The sequence below is a fragment of the Camelus bactrianus genome, chromosome 26 (genome assembly GCF_048773025.1).
Source record: "Camelus bactrianus isolate YW-2024 breed Bactrian camel chromosome 26, ASM4877302v1, whole genome shotgun sequence".
Lineage (NCBI taxonomy): Eukaryota > Metazoa > Chordata > Mammalia > Artiodactyla > Camelidae > Camelus > Camelus bactrianus.
Window position 1 is genome coordinate 14,080,660 of NC_133564.1, and position 26,969 is coordinate 14,107,628.

Consider the following 26,969-nt stretch of genomic DNA (forward strand, 5'->3'; position numbering starts at 1 on the left):
TATAAAAAATAGCTGATTTCTGAATTTGTGTCTCTTTAAAATGTGTAAGTTTGAAAGATACTTGCAGGGCTATTTTTTAAACAGTTCAAGAATCAATAGAAATTTCAACTTTGGTTTAACTTATATTTTAGTTTTGTTTTTTTTTTTTTAACTTTTTCCAGGTCTAAATACTCTTGGTATATATTTGCATGCAACTTAAGTGTCCCATATTAAAATGCGTTCATTTTCTCATAGGTATATGTGTGTGTGTGTGTATAAATGTATTTTTATGTGTTTTCTTGCCTTCATATTTCTAATTATATACACAAATTTAAGAAGTGTTTAAAAATTATTTCTTCATTCGAATGTCTTCTACTGATCTCAGGTATACTCTGATCACTCTGCTTGCCAATTTGCTCTTACCTCTTCCTTCTATAAGGTGATCTAAGAGGTGATCATAAGTACTAGTCATTTCCATTTTTAATAGTTATGAATTATGACTCTCTAAGGTAAAAATAAAGATGCAGATGCATGTGCAATGAGAACCATTCTTTGTGCTGGAGGTGTTGAAATGGCACGCAGGGACAGTTTGCTGTACCCACAGACCACACTCAGACCCCTGCCCGCCATCCTGCGAATGCCAGACACTAGACTCAGGTAGGGCTACTCCAAAGTGTAGATGAAGCTACATTGTTTCATCACATCTTTTGAGCTACAGTGATTCCATAGTGTAATTTTAATAGGGGAAACAAGAATTAATCTGTTTTATAAATATATATGTGTGTGTGTGTGTGTGTGTGTGTGTGTATGTATCTCCTATCTAGTAATTGTCTTTTGTTCAAAAATAATAGGATTGAAATGCTGATGTAACTTTCATACCAGAACGAGGGCCTGGCTGGCCCTGTTTCCACCTTAACCATTCTGCAATTTCCTCCTTTGTCAGTCCCTTCGATCTGTCTTTTAAGGCAATACTGAGACTGCTATGGTCTTTTCCCAACTTGGCATTGAGCTATCCATTGGAGGTGATTTTTTTTAACTTCCGTTTACTAAGTCTTAACATTTTCTATCATTTTAAAATTCTTGATTACTATAATCCTGAGCAGAAATTAGGACATATTAATGCACCACTAATAACAATAACACTAACCTGAGGAATAGTACTCATTCAAAGCAAATAAAAGACACATGAAGTTCTCATTTTTTTGTTGTTGTTGTTTTTTGTTGTTTCCTCCAAATGCTTGGAAAATCATGACATTGATATGATGACATTAAAGCAACTTACAAAATTAATGTCCAATTGAAAGTATATTGGTGACCAAGAAAGTAAAGTAGAAGAAACGGCATCTCAGTGAAACCTGGCTTCAGCCGAGGCTTTCTAGGGTTAACTGTGCAAGTTCACTTGTTTCTCCTGAGTCTTTGCATCTCCCTGTGTAGTGCTTCTCTCAGTAGGAGTTACAGCGTCTAGGAAGAAAGAGAGATGTGCTTCTTAAGAACAGATGAAAAAGAGATTGATGAATTTGGGGGAAATATATGCTATGTAAAGTGTACACCACAGTTTTCTTTCAACTTTGAAACTTTAAAAGAAATGCACAGATATTTCTCCGTCGTCCTTTCCGTCTCTTTGAATGTGCACAGTGGGTGCTATTCAATAGCAGCTGAATTTTTTCAGAGCTTCACCTACAGAACAGCTATTGAACTTTACCAAAAAAGGCTCTTGAAAAGTCACAATTAAATTCTGTGGATAAATACTTAACATTTCCTCTGAAATTAGATTTGATTAGATACTGGTGAAAAAAACTTCCACTGTGACTTGGACTTCTCTTTTATTACTTTGCAGTCATTTTTGGAAGGCAGTACTTAGGGGTGAAATCCATGGTCTGTTTATGAATCTACAAGTGTTGTAAGAAATGATTAACAATTGAACCAAATACACTTCAGAGTTCATTCTGTTTACAGAGATCCACTTTACAATTTTGCTTTTGAACTTTAAATAAAGATGCTGAATTGATAAAAGTAACAAAGAGATATACAGTGCAAATTATTAGAGATTAATTTTGTTGAGATGGGGGCAAAGAAACACTTTCAAAATAGGGTTTCCAGCTAGATACACTTAGTCAATGTAATGTAGTTACATCACATTTATTATAAAAAAAAAGACTGCTGCATATTTTTAACAGTAAAAAAGGTAAAATTGTGGCTATAGTTTCATAAAAGTAGGAACAAGGATTTGGCGAACAGATTTCTGAATGGGGAGGTGAAGGAATTAATTCTTACATTTGGGAGGAAATTTGTTGCCTTGTTGTAAAAATGGAGCCTCTTTAACCACTGCTCTGTCTTGTTGAAAATAACTTTTATCTATTAATTCTTTTTTTTTTTGGTATATAGATATATATTTTTATTGAAGTATAGTCAGTTTACAATGTTATGTCAATTTCTGGTGTACAGCATAATGCTTCAGTCATACATGGACATGCATATATTTGTTTTCATATTCTTTTTCATCATAAGTTACTGCAAGATACTAAATATAGTTCCCTGTGCTATACAGTATGAACTTGTTGTTTATCTATTTTATATTTACTAGTTAGTATCTGCAAATCTCAAACTCCCAATTTATCCCTTCCCACCTGCTTCCCTCTCTGGTAACCATAAGTTTATTTTCTATATCTGAGTCTCTTTCTGTTTTGTAAGTAAGTTTGTCTTTTTTTTTTTTTTTTAGATTCCACATGTAAATAATATCATATGGTATTTATCTTTCTCTTTCTGGCTTTCTTCACTCAGAATGACAATCTTCAGGTCCATCCATGTTGCTGCAAATGGAATTATTTTAGTCTTTTTTATGGCTGAGTAGTATTCCATTGTATAAATATACCACAACTTCTTTATCCAGTCATCTGTTGATGGACATTTAGGTTGTTTCCATGTGTTGGCTATTGTAAATACTGCTGCTATGACATTGAGGTGCGTGTATCTTTTTGAATTAAGGTTCCCTCTGGATATATGTCCAGGAGTGGGATTGCTGGATCATATGGTAAGTCTATTTTTAGACTTACTGCAGATCATTCAGACTCTGCAAATTTAGACTCGTTTATTTAAGCTTATTTAGACTTACTGCAAATCAGAACTACAATGAGGTATCACCTCATACCAGTCAGAATGGCCATAATTAAAAAGTCCACAAATGATAACTGCTGGAGAGGGTGTGGAGAAAAGGGAACCCTCATACACTGTTGGTGGGAATGTAGTTTGGTGCAGCGAAAATAATTTCATGGCTTGGGGCCCCAGCTACTGATTCATTTCTTCTTTATGTAAAAAGATGTTAGTTGTCACACGTAACCTAGTTTTAAATAGTATGTTGCTTTTTTGATACTTAATATTTGAAAAATACCATGTCTTTCCAATCATAGATTCCTTTTCACACTTTGAAGAATTTACTCTCTTTCTATTTACCTGAACAATGTATCTTATGCTATACATGTAGAGGTAGTTTACAGATAAAGAGGGTCAGTGCCTTGGTGTGAGCGCCCGCTTTCCAGGTGCTGTCTGTATACAGGTCACTTAGTGTCTGTTCCCAGTGCTTATCTGTAAAATGGAGATGCTAATTGTGATTACCTCACAGAATTATTGTCAGGATTAAATGTCTTCGTACACATACATATTTTGAAAAGTGTTTGTTATTGACTAACCTCTCAATTAAAGGATGTATTTTCATTATTTGTGGAAAATATAAAAGTAGTAATTGTATTGATGGTATTAGCAGCAGTACTTTGGGAAACAATCGGACATAATAGAAACTGCTATTCAGCGAATAAATGGACTGTTTGATTTTAAAAAGAAATAAGACAAAGGCTCCCTTATACCTAATGTGTTATTAATGACTTCCTTGAAATAATTTTGACCTTTTCTCCCTGAAAATAAGATTATACGGTACCAAAAAATACCACATAAGATGTTATTTTTATGACAATTAACTGTCAACAAAAGCAAAAGACAGCTTAGGTACCAGATTCAGCTCTGAGGTTTCATTTATAGGAAAGAACTTTAAATGGGAATGCGCCGCACAGGAGGCCCATCCTATGGAAACCCTGTGATAGGGAGGTAATGAAAGTCCTCTCTGTGGAGCTGAGTCTATAACATCCACATTTGCAAACAGATACCTTAGAAGGAAGACCAAGGAAAGGAAGTTTTATTTTGAGCTTTGACGACACTTAATGAGAAGTTGGTGATATTTTATATCAGATATAATAGCGTTTAATTGATTAATTTTCCTCTTCAACATGAGCAGTGTCTTAAGTGGCTGGGGACCTCTGAGCAACACCTCAAACTTTGCTTGGGCTGCTGTTGCCTCAAAACCACGTTCGTAAGATTTCCAATAACAAAAGGGTACATTCACATAAGAAATTATCTTTTTAAGCCAGTGGTTTAAATGATTTATTACTGAAATATGACTCTCTGCAATTACAAATTCCATATCATACCTTCCTTTTTGGGGGGGTAATTTATTACACATGTGTTCATGAAATCTGTGAGAACGTCCTCTGGTTGTCTCCCTGGGCTGTTTACCGAAGCGTCTTAGTGAGTAACACTGCAGTCATCTACAGTTAGGGACCCCTTCAGAGCTGTGGCTCTACCCTGGTATAATTTGAAGTGCTACGTCTGGAAATAGTTTTCACAACCATATGCCTTTTTAAGTGATTCAGTATCTCCACAGTACACTCTAATCATCAATTTATTCCCTATCCACACTTAATCTAGGCCACGTTTGGATTTATTTTTGGAGTAAACCTAACATTTTTACCTGCTTTTTCTTTTCTTCCCAAATCTAATTAAATACACAAAGAATATTAACTTCAGTTGATGAAGTGACTGTGCATTATTGCCTAATGAAGTCTAACACAATGCAGCGAGTGTTCTGAGGATTCACATTAACACTGTCATTAAAGCCAAGCTCTAAGGCAAGGGAATCTGTCCTCTTTCACTGAGAAGTAATTGAACGAGAGCCTGGAAAAAAGGGAGTTCACAGACAAATGGGTACAGTATTTACCCGAATAAAAATGGGGTCCTGTTCAGCCTTACTTCATTGTCTACCTCTAGCAATTTCTGTAACGTTATTGCTGCTGAATTGCTCATCTCTGTGGGTGTGTTTTATAGATTTTATGGTTAAATAAGCACATAGTCATTACTGAGATATACAGAGTTGTAAATTGGTTCATTTCATACTTAGGAATAACTTGAGAACTGATTGTTAACAGAAATATTACTTCTCATCAGTCACTCTGAGAGTGTGATGGATGTAAAGTGTCTCTGAGGGAGGAGAAGACCTGCCACCTTTCCGTCTTCATCAGACCACTGTAAGCGCAGTGTACTTTGCAGCACCATGCTGCGTATATAAAGTGTGATTATTTCTTGCTTGAACTCTTTAACAGTTGCTTTTTTTTTTTTCAATCCACCTTTCCATCTGGCTAAAGACCAACATGGCTACAAAAAGTGTTATACATCAGCCTTATATTAAGAGTTTATAATTTCACTATATTTACAATAATCTAGGTGGGCTAAGGAAATGGGCTGCCCTTACTAAATACTCCCTTGCTGTCCTCTAGACTCTGGGGTTTTTCGTGATACTATGACCGATGCATCCAGTGAATGATTACTGCTGTCCGGGAGCCACGCCTCTGTGGTGGGCTGGGTGATGCTCCTGCCCCTCCCCAGGTGCCACTGTCACACTGATAGGGTGATTGGCGTACCACTAAGTAGTGTCTCACAAGCTGCGCTGTCAGGTATGGGTTTGGGGATGTTATCTAGAATGTTTACTGTGTCCTTTGCTTAAATTATGTCATCTTACAAAATCAGAAAAATTCCGTATCAGAATATGAAACATATACGATGCAATTATTATTCCAAGATATAAAAAATCTAACAAATTAGAAGAAACCTACATTATATATATTTCATGTTTACTAAACTGTATCACATACATTTCAGGTGGCTAAATTATTAATATATCACTGTACCACTGACAAAACATGTCATGGATTCCCTAAAGGTGGAGGAGGAGGAGGAGAAGTCTGTCTGTTGTTTCGGTAGAGGAACTAAAACATATGTGGAAATTAAGGTCTTTGACAGTGATGATCAGACAGTATATTTCAACTACATCTTCTTTTCAGATTCGGCAACTTCCTACTTATTTTCCAAGAGTATCTGAAGATACTAGTTTCCCCTATCACTGAGAAAATCACAGTATATCAGTATATTTCATTCACAAGCTCTATGTAAATCCAGTGACATGGTGCCAAATATGGAAATAAGCTGTAATAAACTGGGCAGAAAGTGCCATTTTGCAGCACAGTTTTATCAAAGCATACGCATCACACCCTCATGTAGCCTTTAAGCAGCTCTCGAAGCTGGTGAGGAGCGCCATCATTGTGACTTGGAAAATAGAGCTGAGGTTCGGAAGGCCGATGCCTCCCACGCAGTGCTGGGCTCCTCCCAGAGCCGAGATTCCAGCCCAGCACCATTCTGACACACTCTTGCTACCCAAGGGGTGGGACACGTTGCATAGCTTCTGGATGTTCATCAAATGCAGGCCCATGTTCATAAAAATGGACTCATAACTCCATTAATATGCAGGAAACTGAGGAAAGTAATCAAAACTAGAATGAATAAAATATGCCAGTCTTTCTCAATCACAGATTTCCCTTAACTAAAATTCAAATTATGCTGAGAGCGTAACACTTCTGATCATCTACCCCCCTACGCCTTTCTCTGTCTCAGTAAGCGTGCCTTTTTATTTCAGTGGATGAGTTGCAAGCTATTCTAAGTTCTGAATTAAGAACTTAGAATATGTAGAAACCTTCAACTGTAAAGTCACATAGGCAAGCATTGAACATTCAGATGAAGTTCTTTCACACACAAAAAAGGAGGACCTTTATGTGTACCATTGAACACTAAATAAATTTGTAAGAATAGTATTTATATTGAGGGCTTGATCCAGAAAAATGTCCTTTGAGAAAGGCATGACAAATGGAAAGTGGTTGTACAGTGTTGAGTATTGCCAATAAAAAGGTTGGAGAAAATGGCATATATTTGCTTAATTTATTGTTCTTTTTTAATTTACTATTATATATATATACATATATATATATATACACACACATATATGTGTGTGTGTGTATATATGTCTGTGTGTGTGTGTGTGTGTGTGTATATATATATATATATATTTAGAGGAGATTCCAATAACTCACTCAATCTTTGACCCTCAACCCTATTTTTCTATTTTAACAAAAGATTTAATTTTATTTTTAATTTCCTGCTCATGTGGGTTTCATGCTTCAGTTATTCTCTTAGGAACCCTAGATGCTTTGACTACTACATAAATTGTTACCTGCTCATTGTGGGGTTGGGTCAGAAGCCAGACATTTTTCTCTTTTTCTGTTGACATAGTGGGCCAGTGCACAGTGGTTGTTTTTATAATCAGAACCAGGAAGGAAAAAATAAGAGGCTAAACATATAAGAGCATCAGTGGCAAATTAAAGAAAGAAGGGAAGAAGGGAGGCAGGGAGGAAGGATAGATGAGCAGTAGGAAGCACAATAGATAAGAGCATCAGTGGGGAGTGATGGAGTGGTGCTGTTAAAAAGTCATCAGGGTCCCTGACAAGTCCTTTTACCCTCGTGCCCCTGTTTGCATTTGACACAGTGGTTACTTCTTATTTGCCCTGAAGGAGGCTCTGGGCCTTCAGCCTTGTCGTGGCTTCACAGCCCAGGATTATACATCTGTAGATCTTCAAGGAAGGAAGATAAGAAGGAGGGAGCAAGGCAAAGGGTGTCTGAGCATGCAGATTGCACACATTTTATTGCGCCCATCCTCAGCAGAGGTCTGATTGTTACCAGCGGCAAAAAGAAAAGATGAAAATTGCAGTAGAGGACCACCTTTTGTTAGAGAGACTTCTCATACCTCCTTAGCTTGGCACATTTTCAGGACCTGCCTGTATAGGACATTCCAGCAGAGACTTCATCCCTGGGGGAATGCCAACCTCCTGGTCCAAATAAATGCTTTCAGAGCGTGGGAAGAATTTCCCAGTTTGGGGTCTTCAGTTCATGCAAGCCCTGGCCAACTCCCTACCAGGATGGGACAGGTACAGTAGTGCAGTCAGGACACTGATGAAGGTCTTTGTAGCTTTATTTTTATCTAGAATTGGGCTTGTTTGGGGTCTTCTAAACAGAACCCTCCAGGTACTTATGTACAGAGATCAAGAGAACCTAAAGGACTACCTGAGGTTACATAAATCGCCTTGAGACAGTAGAGTTGGAGAAGACGCTCTTTTCTTCCTCCCTGACTGTAGGGTCAGTTCTGGGCATGAATTTACAGGCATGTGTCTATTTGGGCCACTGTCCAGGCCACCAGGCATCTTCCAACACGTTTTTCTAACATTCTAATTTATTAACTTCTAAACATAAGTTTCTCTCACACCATCAAAAATATATGTGATTTTTCAATTACTTTTTTTCTTTATTCAGTGTTTTATAGAGTTAATATATGTGACTGTTAGACTAATTACAAATGTATTTATATTTTTTAAGCTGTGGCATAAGTGCTTTTGGTTTGAATATATTTTTAAATCCTAATTGCATGACTCTGATTAACTGGAAGAAAAGGACAATGTTAGTGTAGATGTTCAGGTGTAAATTTGAAACATCTCTAAGGCAAAAGCAAGTTGTCGCTTAAATATCCCTGTGATAAATGCAGATGATACATTTTGCATATAAATAATCAACTAAAAGCAACATCTGAACTGTATAATATACATAAAGGTTGTGTTTCCTGTTTGAATTGAATTCAACGTGGAGAAAAATAGACATGGGGAAGCTTTGTAGGAACAAAATAGAGCCTTTTGGAAACAGCACACATTGTACCAATAGCATCTCTGGTAACTGTGCTATCTATACGGACAAAATACAGGGTAATTTTAAATATTTGAGCCAAAGAGGCAAAAATGATTGATGAAAAGCAAGTTTACTGAATTGAAATAATGGCCATTATCAGCGACTGTGAAACAATGAATCTTTGCCTAAAGCAGTGAGTGCAGTAAGGCTTTTCATAACTTTTTGTATGCATAGTAAAGACTAAATTTGTTGCAGCATCCGCAGAGATTTAAATTAATTTCAGAAGGAAAATTATTACATTAATTTGTTTTCATCAAATATAATTTAGAATTAGTTATTCAGTAAGGGTTTTCCCAATAGCCTTTAATAAAATGACAGAGATGGGCTTACGGGGAGAGAGGCATAATTGTGCAGCATTCCGTTTCTGTTGGACTCATTTTGGAACTTAGTTATTAGTATGAAGCAGCTTGAGTAAACTGATATTTGTAAACTACAGTCCCCGACTCCCAGCTCTGCTTTCGTATTATTCCCTTTAAAGAAACACACACATGCACACACACACACACAGAGACACAGATTGTTGTAGTATACATTGTTGGGACGGCATCCCCATTGTTCAAGCACAGCAAGACATGAAGAACTGTCTCCAAATTTCCAGCTCTCAGAGGCACGTCCTGTGGGTCTGTATGATACCAAGTCGGGGCCTTGGGAATTTCCATTATGTCTTTAGATTACCTGACATCTGATCAATCAGGTATGGCTTTGGTAGATTGAATACATGATAACCTTGTGCTTGGAAGAGTTAATACCCAACAGTGGGTCTGTATAAACCTGTTCCAAGGAGATTCGGACTACATACAAGGACAGTCTAATTATAGCAGGGTTATATGTCAGGTTCTTCACTGAGAAGTAGCTTCTTAATTGAAGACAGGATCAACCAAATAACCCAGGTCCTTCTGACTTATTGATGTTAATATTGAAATTTGATTAAATAATACATGTAAAACCCTTTGAAAAATATTAAGTGGTTATAGAATTATAGCATACCTTGTGACAGATTTTCGTCTGAATTCTAGTTCCTTATCTCACTCACTGAGAAGTTTGAGCGTCATTTGGTCAAGGCTAATAAAGAGTGCTATTAACAAAGAACTGGACAACTTGTAATTGACACCGTCTCTGCACAAGCTGACGGCTGCCACTGCAGTCTTCTCTGCATAGCTTCTTCCACGACTGTTGCCCTCATCCCTCCAACATACGCAACTGCTCACTGTCAACTCTTCTTCCACTCCTGCACAGAAGGCTACACTCATATCCTCCACCAAGATTAATAGAACACTGGAGTTTAAAAACTTCTGGCAGCTCTAAATAAAATGGGCTAAGCCCTAGACTTGGCAACACATAGACACTAAATGTCAGATGAACGGTTCAAGGAAGAAGTGACTGAATACATGCGTGCATAGTATAAGCAGTGCTACATATTTATTAAGTGGCTGCTGTAAGGTACTAGGTTAGGTGCTCTTCCTGCACAAAAGCATAGTTAAATTTATGTTTCTGGCCTCCAGGAGGCTGATTGGTTGGTAGAATAAAGGTATACAAATAGATACAATAGAGAATGCCCACCAATGATTCAGAGAAACAATTGAGGGTAGAGATAAGATTGTTAAGATCTAATAGAAGGACGTGGAAGGAGACGGAATCTTAACACTATTAATGAGATTTCTTTGGTTACAGAGAATTTGAAGAAAAGATGTAGACCTGATTACAGGGGTCAGAATGAAGGGTGCATGCTAGAAAACATGGCTAGACAAGCTGGAAGGGTGGTTCAGGGTGGTCAGGGAATTAGATCTCCTAGACCAGGATGCTGTTCATGTGGCGTCTAAAGGACTGCAGTGTAGGGAGGGCCGGGCTGCAGACGTCTGGAGTCGCATCTGCATGTGTGAGCATCTTTGCAATGAAGTAACTGTGCAGAATAGTGCTTTACAAACGTGAGGCTGGATGTGTGCTAGTGTGATGAATGTGAGGGCTGCAAACCTGAAGCAGAAAGGGAAGGAGCTTTCCATAAAACACATGGGACGCGATTGGGCTGTGGGTTCTGGTGGCATCAAAAAGGATTATTCAAAAATGAGCCCCATTCATGAAATACAAAGTAAGTTCCAAAGAGCCTTGGAAACTGGTTGAGGAGTTTTGAAAAATTATTTTAGAATGGTGTTGCCCCATATCAGACTGCTAATGGACAGATATTGTATATATTCAAAGTCTCAGGAATCATGTGGTAAAAATAGAATATAGCTAGATTTAGGGGTTCCTTTTATCTGCTTGTTGTTTTTTTCTTTGTTTGTTTTTTATTGGATGGCTTTTTGTGACTTGTATGTTTTTGCCCTTGTGTATCTCCAAAAGAGAACTTAGATGACACTTCCCTAACATCATTTGACCTGAACTTAAAAAAAAAAAATCTTAAAGAATTAAGTGTATTCTTTATGATATGCTTGGGGGAACACTATTACTGTAGTTAAAACGTAATAATGAGTGTTTCCCCCTCATTTTATAAGAGCAGGTAGAGTGTAGGTATTGGGAGACACTGGCCAAGCTCAAATATTAACCCTTATATTTACCTTGAAAATCCTCATTTAACTTCTTTTGAGTCATCACTTTTAAAATTAAACAAAAAGGTGATATTTAACATAAAAACATTATACCTAATAAAGTTAGACCATTTTAGTATAACTCTTTAAAAGTAAAATATTAGAATTTCTTTAGAACATAGTTATACAGTGTTCTGAATCAAATACATCTGGCTAACATATATTTAGAGTAAAATTCACCTTGAGTTACTGAATATCTGTATGTTTTACATAAAATACAAATAATATAGTAAGTGCTATATACATATATGCTGATTTCTTTTCAAAAGGGGATCTTCTAGACTAGAATAGAAATATTTAACCAGCTAAATAGGCTACCTGAATAACAAGAATTTGGGAGAGTATATAAAAACTGAAGCTGTGTGAATTTTAGTGAACTAGAATAATTTGGTATTTCAGTCTCACTGTATCTAATCTTGCTGCTTCTGATTTCTTCACCTGAAATTTGCAGTAGGATTAGAACTATGAAAAATAAATACAAAATTTATTTCATCAAATTAAATAACAGTTGTACATATTTATTCTCAATATTAAGAGGTTACCCTAAGGCTACAGAGTTCTAAAGTATTTTGGACTTTCAAAAAAATAAAATGTTGTGTCAATGCAGTTTGCGACAAAAATGTTTATTCTAATGTTAATGATTAGCCAGTGTATTTTATAGATGGCACCATTCCATTAACAGGGTCCCTAGCCTTGTTTATTTGTATCAGTTCAGTTTTACGAATATTCATTAATTGTTCACAAGGTATTAGAGGCCATGTGTAGCCTGAGGCGATGTTAATAATACATGCAGTTTTAGAGTACTTATTAATATTTTTGAGATTAACTCAGCTATTTCAAATGATTTTAGATACAGGCAGCGTTCCAACTGACATAAAATTGGAATTTGCCCAATAAAAGAGAGGCTGAAAATCCACTTAGCTAATTAAAGGAGCTTATGTTAGGCAGTAGATTCAGTTCAGAAGACTAAGGATACACCAATATTTTAAATGTAAATCATAAGGGATACTTTGGAAGTCTGCGTGATGTTTCTGTGCAAATTTTCAGTCTATAAATTTCTTTCATTAGAACACTGCGTCTTTAAATTTTGAGGTGATTTGTTTTCATCTTTGCCATATTAAGAAAAATAGCAATACTTCTAAATTTCCATCTAACTGGACATTTTAACTATGTTCTGTTCCACGTATACTTCAGTTAAATCTTTCCTTTGTTAGCTAATCATTAGAGGTTTCCACGTCTCCACGTTTGATGTAATTGCTGTGACTTAATTGAGAGCCTTTAGCCAAACGGTGACTTGGACTAAGACTCTCAGCAAATCTGATGAGGGTAGTTTTCCAGTGTCTTTATTTAGGGGACTTTAAGAAAGTATAAAGAGGATAATTACACCTTTCTAGATACTTTGTAACCAGATGAAGATTTTAATGGCTGTCAAATGTGTATATAAATATTTAGCACAGGATGTGAGCAGATATGCAAATTACATGGCATATTCACTTGTGTTTAAATCTCACATTCATAGTTGTTGAAATAATTATGCTTGCATCTAAAATTTCAACCACATCTATTTACTTCATAAACTGAGATAATTGAAGATAGTGACAAAAAAGAAGGACCTTACATCTTTCAATTATATCAGCTAATTACATTAGAATTAAACTTTGATTTCATTTGTTAAAAATTAAAGCAAACAAACAAATAGATGCTTGCCTTTTAAATCAGGTTTTTCTCTCAGTTGCTACTCTGCAATATTTGAGCATCCACAACGGGCATCTTTCTCCTTATTACGAATCTACCAACTTGCCTCAGAGGGGTGTGGGTGCTTGGCTGACACAGTGTGGCGAAGCCTCACAAGAGCTTTTTTCTGCTTTTCTGGTAGAGCTATATGAAGGTTAATGGGTTTTGGTCAGAAGTACTTAAAGTAATTTTTAAAATTACATTTCAGAATATCCCACTTGACCTATTAGTTGTCCTCTTAGACCTTAAGTGATGAGAACTAAAGCTTGAAGTTGTAAGCCACCTCCCAGCAGTTACCAGGTATGATGCTGTTGTAGAAGTCTTTAAAAGTCTGAGATAGTAATACACCCGCCTGGAAAGTCTTAACGATGTGGGAACTGATTGACACTGAACAGGGAGAGTGAAATTCCAATAGCACACATTCCTGTTCCTGTTTGCAAAACAATAGAGCGCGGTGGGTCTGGTGTGAGGAAGGGTGCTAAATCTTCAACTGTGTCTTACGCGCCTGGGAGACAGTCACATTAATGTGATTATCGGTAATCTATTCAGATTCATGAGGTAGGCATTTTGTAATTGCCTGCTGTAATTAGGTTGAATTATTCCTTTTTCAAAACTTGAGTCCTTTTATGGAAAAAAATATTTTTTCCGCTTCTTTTAAAGTTGCATTTACAAAATCAAGTTATAATTACTTGACTTGAAAAGCAACAGCTAGCAAGATGTAGCCTCTAAGTAACTAAGAGTCAGTCGATCAGTGAGTGCTAATAAATAGCCCTAGATTCATGGCCCTGCACCAGGAATGAGATAATCAATGAAAAGTAGAAAAGGTATGGGCATAATTTATTCCTTGTCAAATAATGTTTATATGTGCCTCTGCCAATGGCATAGAATAAGTTCTCTAATAATGTTCCCCAGCTCCAATCTTTCCATAAGCTTCACTTTATATTCCCCTGTCATCACTTCAAGCTCAAGACGTTTTCAACTTGACCAGAAACCAGCTTACCTCTGTTTGACGTATTTCTGTTACCAGTAAAACTTTTGTTTTTGGCACCCAGCTAAGACCACCCCTAGTTTTGCCCTGATTCTCTGCATTGATTTAACATGCAGAGGCTTTGGGGGTTCGCAGGGATTAGCCATCCCTCTCCTTGTTTCATAATTATTCAGTTATGACTTATACTTTATTTTTCTAAGTCCTAGATTTCTGTCAAATTGCATTCACTTATCCATCAACTCTTCGAACATTTATTTACTAAACATCTATTGTACTTCAGATGGGTCCTGCTTCTTCATAACTAGGTGTTGTCATCTTATATGTAGGTGAGAACTCTGAATTTTAAGGCACAGAAGAATATCTGTTGTATTCCCAGATGCCGACAAGTAGATTGCTGCTTCCAAACACATACAGGGGAAAAGGGACTGCTTCAGCACACCTTTGTTTTTCTTCTAAGAAAGCACCTCCTTAAATGTAGCAATATCACACTTAGAAGTTTGCTCATCACCCTTTACAAGAAAAGGACAGATTTCAGAAAAGTGGAAAAGAAGCATCAGTGGAATAATCCGATGTCTCTTTGATTACATAATAATGGCACCCAGGTAAGGAGAGAGGTAGGATTACAGGCAATATTCTCAGCAAGTGTCTGGGTGGCTCCATTGCTCTGTAAATCGTGGAGAATTTTGTGCCATCACAGACAATATCATTGATTTCAAGAGGCAGCTATCATTAGACTTGCCATGTTTTAATCTCATTTGATGAAGTAAGTGTTTGTGATTCTGTGTTTGATGTTACATTCATTGGTTATTTTTACAAAATTTTAATTTTTACTATAATTGCACAGATTGTCTCTCTGCTTTTAAATAAGGGGTGAAATAAAGAAAAAATGTGACTCCTGTGGAAATTTCCTTTTTGTCAGCGCACAGTCTCCTGATAGATCGGTCCTACCCTCTTCCTAGAGGCCTGTTGCAGAGCCATTTATCCTCTGCTCAGTGGCCTGTTCTGACTCCAGGGTTTTCACGTACTGGTGTGAAAAAGATTCCTTTGTGGGGGGGGGGTTGTTATAAAGGTAGAGTCGTAGGTCCCTCTCCAGACCTTGAAATAATGGCTTCGTGAGTGTGCACCCTGATGTTTTTAATAGGTGGTTTTTACAGACTCCAATTTTGAGAAACACAACTAAAGATTCATCAAGATTGCTTTTGCAACAGAACAACCTGCTTTGCTGGTGGATTTGGTGTTTGTAGTCTTGTTAAATGGTTCTAGGTCATTGCTAGGGAGGAAGGGTGTTTCAATTATAATGAAAAACTCTGAATTTAAAAGCATGGTAATTCATGAGTTAGTAAAATGGTTGATACTGTTCCAGAAGTTGTCCTTTAAAGTTCTTATTTAAATTATTATTATGTAGCTTTAAAATGTTGTTTAAGTAGAATCGCTAATCAAGTAAATAAACTTTTATCTAGAATAGAGTTTATTAAGATTTCAGGCAAATTACCAACCTAATCAAATTGATTCTTTCAAGAAAAATGACTGTGGATTTATTTTAGTACTACTGATTAGCTAGGGAACCAAGATTAGGCAACAAAAGACTTAGGGCACTTGGCATATAAATATATGAGAAATCAAAAATAAATATTCAAGGCTATTGCTAATATGCTTTTTCCTAGTGTAAGAAGGGAGGTCTCAGGTGTAGAATATGAACCTAATCATACTGTCCAAGTGATTTTAGCAAAATACATCAAATACACTTTATTGGGGGAAACGCTAAAGTAATTACTCAGTCAAGGATATGAAAATGAGGGATTATATGCTAATAGAATAACCATTCAATATATCCACCAAGAAAGTAACTGGCAAAAGTTATTTTGTATGAATAATTGAAGACTTGATTCCAGGGTGAGCATTAGTAAAAGAGATGAATAGAGGAATTGTATTGAGAGAAAGTTAGAAATGTAATTGGTATTGAAAAAAGGATTTTCTAAACTTAGTACTCAGTTAGTTCAAAGTTTCTCTTGTTCATATTGAACAATAGAATTTAAAGAGATCATTGTGCTCTGAAAACAAAAATATTTGAGGCTAATTAGTAATTATTCAGAAATTGCTTGAGTAGGTCTTCCTATGGAATTAGTCTGATTTGATGGCCTCCCAGCTGAGTATTACATGGTCAGGGAAGAACTGTATTTGAATATTTATGTAGGGGAGAGGGAAGAGGACTAGAAGGTTCAAATGTGGAGGGCAATGTAGGAACGTTCTTGCAAAGTAGGAACCAAGAACCTTATAGCAAACCAGTGCATTTAAAGAAAATGTAATCTGGGTGGACCTCTCTAAGAAAGTGAGCCAAGAAGTCCTCTGATTACATGCAGAGCAGGGCAGAGGAGTTGATGGTCCCAGTGAAAAAGTTTGGAAAGAAGTCCTCATTAACATCGTCAGCAATGATTTACTGCTGATTACAAGCAAAGTTTAGGGTGAGATCATAATGTGTAGGTAGCCTATATCCAGTAAAAGCATGTGTTTCTGTTTAATCAGAACTGTGTCAGGAGTAGGCTAGTGGTATATTCTCAGAAAGAGAATTCTGAGTCTCTTATTCTAATTCAAATTCTGTAGTTCATGTTTATTCTGTATCTCACTTTAACAAAGAATTTTAATATAAAGCCTAGTCAATTCCATTTCCAAATTATTTGGTATCAAACCTATTATTTTATTTCTGTCTCTCCTGCCACTACCCCAAGCCAAGCCACCACCATTTCCTCCATGGACTAGTGTGATTTTCTGACCAGTCTCCTCACTTCCGCTCTGGGCTTCCTCCAACCCATTAAAATATCTCTTAAAATAGAAAACTAATCATGTTCCTGATGAAAACCTTTTAGTAACCTGTGATTATGCTGGAATACCCAGAACCTGATTTTTAGGGAGGAATCCCTGCCTTCCTCCCCATCCCTTGCCTCACCAGTCTCCATCATGCCATGTCATCTGGCGACTCTTCCAAATCTCAGTGCCTTTCTCTTCCCTATCTCCTTCTAAGCACTGTCCTGCCATAGTACCTTCATGCATGATCTAGTCTACCCTTCACTTGAAATGATCTTTCCCTCTCTTTGTTCATGCTTGGAGTATTTTTCAGGGATGTCTTCTCTGAATAGTCAATATAAAATAAATTACCATCATTCTCTTTCAAAGCATTTTGTCCTTTACCATGATAGTATATGCCACTAATTGCAATTCGATATATTTATCTAAGTGTGTAACATACTATGTTTCATGATATGTTTATATTCTAGTTGGTACAATATATCTAGCACATAGAAAGGGAAGTATAGTAGATATTTGATAAGCATCAGTTTAATTAATAAATGAACAAATTGAAAGTGAAAGAGGAGATGGGATGAGATAAACTAGAGCAGTAAGCCATCACTACCTCTGCTGACTCGTTCTAGATGTCTCTCTTGCAGAGAGGGAGAAGCAAGCAGTACTATTTTAGAGGGGGAAATGTTAATTCTAAGGTTGAGGTTTGCCATGGGTCCTTACACTGAGGAAAACATATGTTCATTAGCAGAAGGGCACTATGGATATTAATACGGAATTAAAAGTTTTTCATTTTGCATTACATTTACATTTATTGTGTTTTATGTTGAATCAGTCAGTTTACATTACTGTAATATCTTTAGTGGCTGCAGGATATGCCACTGTATGGATTTTCCACTGGTCAGATCTTTTTTACATGTCAGTGATCGCCTGTATTTTTTATTTATTTTTATTTATTTTATTTTTTAACATTTTTTATTGAGTTATAGTCATTTTACAATATTGTGTCAAATTCCAGTGTAGAGCACAATCTTTCAGTTATACATGAACATACATATATCATTGTCACAATTTTTTCCACTGTTTTTTTAAACTTTTTTTTAATTGAGTTATAGTCATTTTACAATGTTGTGTCAAATTAGTGATAGCTTGTATTTAATAATACCAGATCGCAGCGACTCAATGTAGGGATATCTGAATTTTATTCATTAAAAAAATCGTACTTCATTAGCAAAATGAAAAGCCTACCTTTCACAATCCAAACACATTTTATTTGCATCATTATTTGATGATTCTCCTGCTTTATCTCTTGTTCTAGTCATATTTGTCTTATTCTAACTACTGGCTTAGATAAGAAACACTGGGGATTTGAGAAATTGTCTTTTATGCATCTTTGTGTACAGAACACATTTACTATTTGTTGAATTAAATAGAAATTATTCCAAATTTCAGTAGATTCTTGTCTCTTAAGAGCCAAGCAACTACTTGGTATTGTTGAGTTCAGTGTGGAGTTTACAGAGTGCTGTCTTGTGTTTGCTTGGGTGGTTATCTTTCTAGCAGAGAAAGTCTTGGTAGGGGAAAAGTGGAATTCAAATCAACTCTTTCTTTTTTCTTAGAAAATCTTATGAGAAGTGTTCAGCACAATGAATATTTAAAATATTGACTTAAATGGCATTTGGGTTCCATTTATTAATTTAATTTGTCTCACTTCTTCACTAGTACAAATGATCAACTTTTGGCTGCATAATTATAATCCTTAAGATTTTTGTAAGAAGACCAAGAGAGAAAAAGACCCTTTATGATTAGTTGCATCCTATATAACCTAACCTCTCGACTTGGATACTTCTGAAGTTGCAGTAGTAATGGGAATATATTTGATATGCTATAATCAAACAAGTAGAAAGTGTATAAGCTTAGCAGTTAAATATATCAGCATGCGAATCCTTCACTAGCTATGTGACCTCTAAACTTCAGGTGACTTGGGTATAAAAAGGAGAAATTCATATTTTCATCCATACGTTGTGAGCTTTCTCTGTGAATTACCTGTTGCATATCATTAGCCCACTTCTCTAATGTTTAATTTTTCTAGTTATTGATTTTTATATATTCTTACCTATTCTCCATACTGACCCTTGGTTTATAATATGTGTAGCAAATATCTTCTCCTAATCTTGAAACTGTTTTAACGTATGTTACTGTTTATATTTAATTTTCATATGCATTTAAAATTTCAATTATTCATTTCCTTTCTGAAATTTTACCTAATTATGTAATTTGACAAATTTGTGTCTTTTTATATCTGCATCTGATTATCTACATTGATTTCTATATCTGCTTAACAAACTCGAGCCCGTCCATAATAGCATATGTCATCATTATGTGTCTTCTGAAAGTATTATAGATGTTTTAGGTTGAACTTTCCTAAAATCAAACCCAGCGACAATGATTTACTTGCAATAAGTTTATATAGAAGCTGAAACCAGACAGTAGTGATTGAGAAATGAGAACATGACATGGGGGAAAGGGGAGAAACCAATAAAGGATGCATTTTTAAATAATTATAGCTCTGAGCCACTGTGGTTAAATCCATCTGGGAAACCCTGGAAGACATTGTGGAATTTGAGAGTTTTCCTTCCTGCGGGGCAGAAATGGAATGTCCGACATCCATGTGTCATTGGCTAAGGCTGCTCCCAGGGGTATTAACTCCAGGGCATTTCCTGTCTGCCCCCCATGGGTGAGTCAAAGCCCACAGGAAGAGTACGGATGCTTTCATAGGACACATTGGCACATACTGAAATCTGATGCCCAGGAAATATAAACGGGGTGCCCACAGCACCTGCTCAGATATTTGAAATTTATTTTTATGTATTTTGTGAATGAGGGATCAAACTTTATGTTTTTTCATGGATAACAACAAAGGCTTCTCAATTATTTACTGAATATTTCTCTTATCCTTGCTGTGAAGTTCCGTTCCTGCCATAAACCAACTTTTCATATGCATATGGGCATGTTCTAGAGCTCTTGGATCTGCTTTCTTGGCCTGTTTTTTTCCTAAACTTTGTCTAATTCTGTGGATTTAATTAATATACTTTTATAATATATTTGAAATTTTAACTAATCAAATAATTCAGGCACAGACAAAACCAGAATACACATAAAGCAGACATCTATTTTGTCCCCCTTCTTTGTCCTTCTTCTTTACTGTCTTCTTGGCTGTTCTTCCCAGGAATGATTTTTAGAATTTTCTTGGCAAGTCACACATGCACGAGTACACACACACACACACACACACCCACCGTTAAAATTTTTATTGCAATTACATTAATTATAGAGAATATGTGATGAAAATGACATCTTAAATATTTAATCATGTAATCCAGGAGGAAAGTCTTTCTTTCTGTGTTTTTCAAATATCTCATTATTTCTCCATAAATATTTTGCACTGCTTTTTAAAAAATTGACTCCTGCTTATTTTAGAGGGGCTTTCTCACTCTTGTTAATGGGATCTTTATAGTAAAGTATCCAATAGGTTTTTGTTGGTCTAAAGAAATGGTTTCGTGCTCAGGAACCATGTTACACTTTATTATTAGTGAAGAATATGAATTTTCTTGTATTTTCATTGAAGATAATTAAATCATCTGTAATATTGAATATTTTTATTTTCATTCTCACGGCATATATCACCTTCTCTTGACTTATTGCAGTATCTGGTGTCTTTAGTCCAACGTTAAAGAGGTGATACCAGGCATTCTAGGGTGCTCACCATTTTCGTGCTTTTCATATTGGGTTTTGTTGGAATCCCTGTATTAAGAAAAAATTTATTTCATTTTCTAACATTCATCATGGAAAATATTAAATTTTAGAAAATTCTTTCTCTACAATCCTTTAGATAATTACATATTTTCTCCCCTCTATCTCTATGTTGTTACTTTCATAAATAGATTTTTAAATGCTAAAAACTTCTTGACTTGCTAGGAAAACTCTTATTTTTTCATAACATAACTTTAATATATTTTTTTTTAATTCTGGCTTTTTCACTTTTTTTTTTTTACCAATATATTTGGTCATCTTCCATTTTATTATATGTATTTTATTGACCATGCTTTTTATTCATTTTTTCCATCTTGTATCAACTATTTCACAGATTGAATTTTCTTTATTCCATTCTCTTTTTTTCCCCTGAAAATTATAAATATTATTACAGATCTTTATTGTTCTCTCACAATTGTAACATTCTCCTTTAGCAGAGTAAAAAGTTAATCATTATTTCTGTTCTTTGTCTCTAGAAGGCAAAAATCTTAAAATGCCTTATTTTTGATCATATCCTTCTGTCTTATCTCAGCTGTTTGGAGGTAGGATATCTTTGTCTTCTGGCTTCTGAGTTGCTACTGGTAAGCCTGCTGCCAGTTAATTTTTTTATTCCTTTGAGTGTAATCTCTTTAAACTATTCCTCTGCATCTTGAATGATGTAGTTTCATCACATGAGTCTAAGAATGACTCTTCCTCAGGACCAAAGTGCTTCTTCAAACTGAGGAGTCTGATTTTTCCTTAGTTATAAAAAAAGAAGCTCAGCTTCTGTCTCCTAGAATATTGCATCTCTCCAGCTATAATAATAATCTGTCTGGAACACCTATGAGATATACATTGTGCTTTTCCTCTCACCTCCATGTCTCAAGTTCATATTTTTCTCTGTTTATCAAAATGAGCTCCATTCTGAGTAATCTCATAGAGCTATCTTCAAGTATTCATGACTCTCCAAGGCTGTGTTTAATGTGTTTTGAACTCATCCATTGAGTTGTGAATTTAAGTGACTATACTTCTCATGTTTATAAATTGTTCCTTTTTCAAATTTGCCAGTTTATATCTACAGATGTCTTTCTTGAATCTAATATGTGCAGTCATTTTAAATAAAAGTATTTTTGATAATCTGAAAAATGATCCTGTTGTCTCAAGTTCAGGTAGGTCTGTTTATTTTGACTGATTGTCAGTATGCCTTATCCCTTGACGGTGTGTTTACTCATATGGTTAAAAAGTTTTTTGTGACCTTATCCCTAGTGAGTTTCTTTTTTTAGAAAAGTCTGCTCTCTGAGGTGTAGAGTTTCCCTGTAGAGAACTTCCACGTTTGTTTTTCTCAAGAACCTGGTGATTTCATCAATCTGGGGCAAGTTTTTGGTGTTAATTTCTTATTTTGGGGTCTGTTGCTCCATCGTTTACTTAAAGTAGATTTTGATCTGTACATAGCTATAGTTTCTATTTCCAGCCTGAACCAGAGCAGATGAAAAACTTCCTTGATGCTTTCCAGAGTCTGTAGCCGGGGAGTCTGCTTCCCCTTTAAAGGACACCTCCTGGGATTTCAGCTTGTGCAAGGGGTTCTCTTCCAGCCGCCTGTCTGGTGCAGAGAGCGACCAGTTTTACAGCTGGTGGACATTAACACCTTGCTCCGTGCCATCAGGGCTTCCGGCTCCGTCTGTACCCTCTGTAATCCCCGAGGCATCAACTCATGTGCTTATAGCTCTTGCTTAGAGTTAGTTTCTCCCTTCATTTCTAGCACTTAGATTGGAGATTTTTCTTTCTTTCTTCTTCTTTTTTTTGTGTGTGTATATCTTTGTATATAAAATAAATGTTTATTACATTTTATCCAACATTTCTGTGTATTATGAGTTGGCCTTAACTCAGTTTGCCATGTTGCTGTAAATTCTGAAATACTTTTTTTTTTTTTTTAAAGAAAAGTCTGCCACATATCTGGGGACCCTGCTGTGAAGTCAGAAAGCGGGGGGTTTATTTTTTTTCTGGTAACTTAGGCAACAGAAGTTGTGTTAGAATTTTCAGAATTTCTTTTCTCTCTGTAAAGGTTTTAAAAAGAAATAGTGGGGATGGGAGCCTCTTCTATTTGCCTTCCCTGCGAAATCCTTAAATTCAACAGTTAATAGGAGATATAGGTTCTGAAGGTGATAAAGTGGATCTGGGTCACAGATGCAGGGCTCCCTTCTCTTACTTCAACAGAAAGGAACACATGAAAGTAAGCAAATTAGTCATGTGTCAGGAGATATGTGCTAAAAGGAAATCACCTTATTTTTCCTGCACTAATCAACCCACATCTTTGAGATGGGGAAATTTTTTTCCTCCAAGTGTGAGAAACCACAATGTGATCTATTGATAAGAGGTTCATGAATTAATTATCACTATCATAGAATTTTGCTGTTATAGTTGATTCAGATCGTTGGGAATGGGACATTTCTCACCAAGTCCCTGATTTTCCTTCCTCCCAATTAGACTCATATTATCTCTTTACATAAAAAACAGCATGTATTCAGATGCACACATACAAACACATATACACACACATATGCATGTGCTTGGACATACTAGCAAGCATATTGAAAAAGAGCAAAGGAAAGATTTTTTCTGCACAGCTGCCATAAAAAGGACAATTTTGTTATCAGTTTTCAACTGAGTTCTGGTCTGCAATTAATGTTACAAGAGATGCAGGAACAGGGAGATGGGATGAAGGGGTGAAAGAGGCAGACAGAATATTGGGTTGGACGCGCAGTGTCCTTTAGAAGGGGGGGAGATGGGAAAGGCACTAGAACTGGTTATGGGTTGACACATTACAAGAACTGGGTGATGTGAAATACAAATAAGCCGACCCAGCTTTGGTTTTTAAAACCACTTTGACTGGCTATGTCATAAAAATGTCATAAACACAGTCCACTCCAGTGCAGTGAATCCCTAAGTGTCCCCAACATGCCATGTGAAAAATACCAATTTAAAAGGAGTAAAGTCCCATATTGACAGGGGTGCTTTCTTATTCCTGAATTATGTCTCCAGTGAACATTACTTTGAGGTGTTGTCTCACTAATGGCACATCTACCACCAGGTGATTAAATGATAAATGAAGATACCGAGTGATAGAAAGGAGGACGAATTAATATATTCACTAACCATGACCGATGAATAATTTTTCACAAAGGGGGAAAGCAAATGACATTTAATGAACACCTATTATGTGTAAGGCATGTCCTGGGTCATTTATAATGAGACAATAGGTACTTACAAAGATAATTAGTCTCCCCTCACAGTCCAGCCTCGGTGATCTGAAAACCGCTACTCTCTCAGAGATTCATAGCACATGTTGTTAAAATGCTCATTGAATAGATGTAATTAATCAGTCATACTGGATTGTAGTAGATCTTACTCTTCATTTATAAATGTATTTTCCACATGAAGGGTAATGCCTACATTTAAAAATATTTGAAAAGGAAGAGTCACATGTTTATCACTCTTAACACAACTAGTAGAAGAGGAGATTTTTACTTACACAAGGTCTTTTTTATTTATTTTTTAATTTTTTAAACTTTTTTTAATCGAGTTATAGGCATTTTACAATGTGTCAAATTCCAGTGTAGAGCACAATTTTTCAGTTATACATGAACATACATACATTCATTGCCACATTCTCTTTCGCTGTGAGCCACAAGATCCTGTATATATTTCCCTGTGCTACACAGTAAGGTCTCTCTTAATTATGTAAAAATAAGAACGTATTTTCATAGACAGAGTGTCCAGGGGCTCAGATTTTCTTTACAGCCCCCCTCGGCTGCTGCCCTTGACGCATATGTGAAATAGATGGGTTCAGCAGTCGTCTACAGGGTTCACGTGTGGTTCCTGGGAAATCTAGGTCATCTCTCAATATCAGGATGCTAAACTGCGTATAAAGCAGGCCAGCTCTCCTGCACTGCTGATTTGCAGCTCCATGATAGCCTGCTATTTGCCTCTTAAGAGTTAAATTGTATCCGCTAATCCTAGCTTTTAAGCAGCTAGAACTGACATTGCTTAATTTACTTGTAACCCTTATAACAGACATTTAGCAGAGGGTATTGGTCTTTGTACTGGATTGAAAACTGGCAGTCCCATAGGAAATTGACTAAAACTATTATCGTAGTTAAGGTTGCCTATCATTCTAATTATAATTCACATCCAATAATGAACACCTTGTTCAATAATATTTAATTCAAATCATGATGCTGAGTATAAAATTACATATCGAGAGAATTCATTAGAAGTTTCAAAAGTAAGCTAAGTAAATGTGCCTCGGAGAATGTATTTGATGAATTTGTAAAAGTATTTAAATTAGATCTGTAAAGTATTATGAAAAATCCACAAGGGATGCACAATTAGGCGAATAAGCTCTTCAAGGCTGGGAGCCGCTGGGCATCTATTGTAAAGTGCTTTCTGATATATTGTTTATGCAAAGTAGAGATATGGGAGGGGGAGCCATAAGCTACAATAAAGCAGAAATGCAGTAGAGGTGACGCCAAAAGTAATTGAATAAAAAGTAAGTAATTCCATCATAATTAGCATTTGCCTACATATTATTCATATGTCACTGAAAAATTTTAATACGGGACAAATGATTATTTAATTTATGCATGTTTTATAAGGTCCATAATGTATGAGTTTCATGACTTGTTCATTCATAACCAAGTCCTGTTCTAAACTAGCACGTGTGGGTTAGACAACGTTAAACGTACACTCACATAACTTACAACACACTGGTTGCGTCTGCAGTGAGTTACTCTCGAGTATGGATGATGCATGAGCACATTGCCCACTTTTATTTATGGTGTGCTCACTACTGTATAGCTCGGGTAATTTTGAACTCAGACGAACTTATCTGCTGGTTCATGCATTCACTGATTTGTGCGTTCATTACATTCAATCAGCATTTGTTGAATGGTGAATATATTCTAGACATTATGCTCAATTGGCGGTGAAGAACCAGTGATCAAGAAGAAAAATGATCCACTTTTTAATGGAGTTTGTAGTTTGGATCCTGACAAGAAGGGGACTCATATGGTAAATAGCCCCCCTGACAATGCAGCTTTGGAAAACAAAATAAATTCTTCCAAGCTGGGGTGAGCAAACTTCCTGCGAAGGACCAGCTAGTAAATATATTGGGCTTTGCTAGCCATGTGGTCTCTGTTCAATCTACTAAAATCTGCAGTTGTAGCCCCAAGACATAATACATAAATGACTGAGTGTGGCTACATTCCAGTAAAACTTTGTTTACAAAACCCGGATGACAGTCTGAATTTGGCTCGTGGATTGTGGTCTGCCAATCCCTGCTTTTAAAGAAAAGAATTAGAGTCCTATGAAAGTACAGAAAATGAGCTTGTTCTTTACCAAGGAAGTGGGATTAAGATGAGATGTGAACAATTAGTAGAAAATAATTAGATGACATGTGGAGGACAGTTTTTAAAAGATACCTAGAGAGTCACACTGCAGATAGGAGATGCCTGCTTCATGAAGTTTACGTTATGTAATATTTATGATACATTATTTTCACTTTACACATGAGGGAACTGATGCTCTCGGAAGCAAAGTGACTTACCCAGTGGCTTAGCTCAGCTTCCCACCTGTGTTGTCCTCGCTCCGCAATCTGAGCCCCTCTCCACTGCACTGTGGCGCTGCCTCACCGAGGACAGCCCGCAGGCATGTGGAAGCATGATTCCTTTTCTCCTAGGAGTTTGCAATCTAACCCCAACTCTTTTGGACTTACATTTGTAGAAAGAAATAACATTTTAAAGCTTATTTTTGGCAAACTTTCATAATTGCCCGATGTGACAAAGACCAGCAATAGATTCATGAGGGAATGCCCGCAGGAAACTTTCTAAAACTTAACATTTGTTACACCCACCCCGTCAGCTCCTATACACTTAATATTTCATGAAGCAAACTTTATAGCAGGACAGAACCCCAGTGGTTAGTTTAGAATGAACCTTGAGCCCTTATGTCTAGGGTGTGATTTATTGATTGCTATAAAGCAGAGCTATGAGAGATTTACAGGATTGAGGTAAAAAGAGGAAAGTAAGTGTCTTTTGGCTAGCAGCAGAGTTAACACAGTGGGAGAAATGTGCTTGTCTCCTTATACTCTGTAAACAATTAAG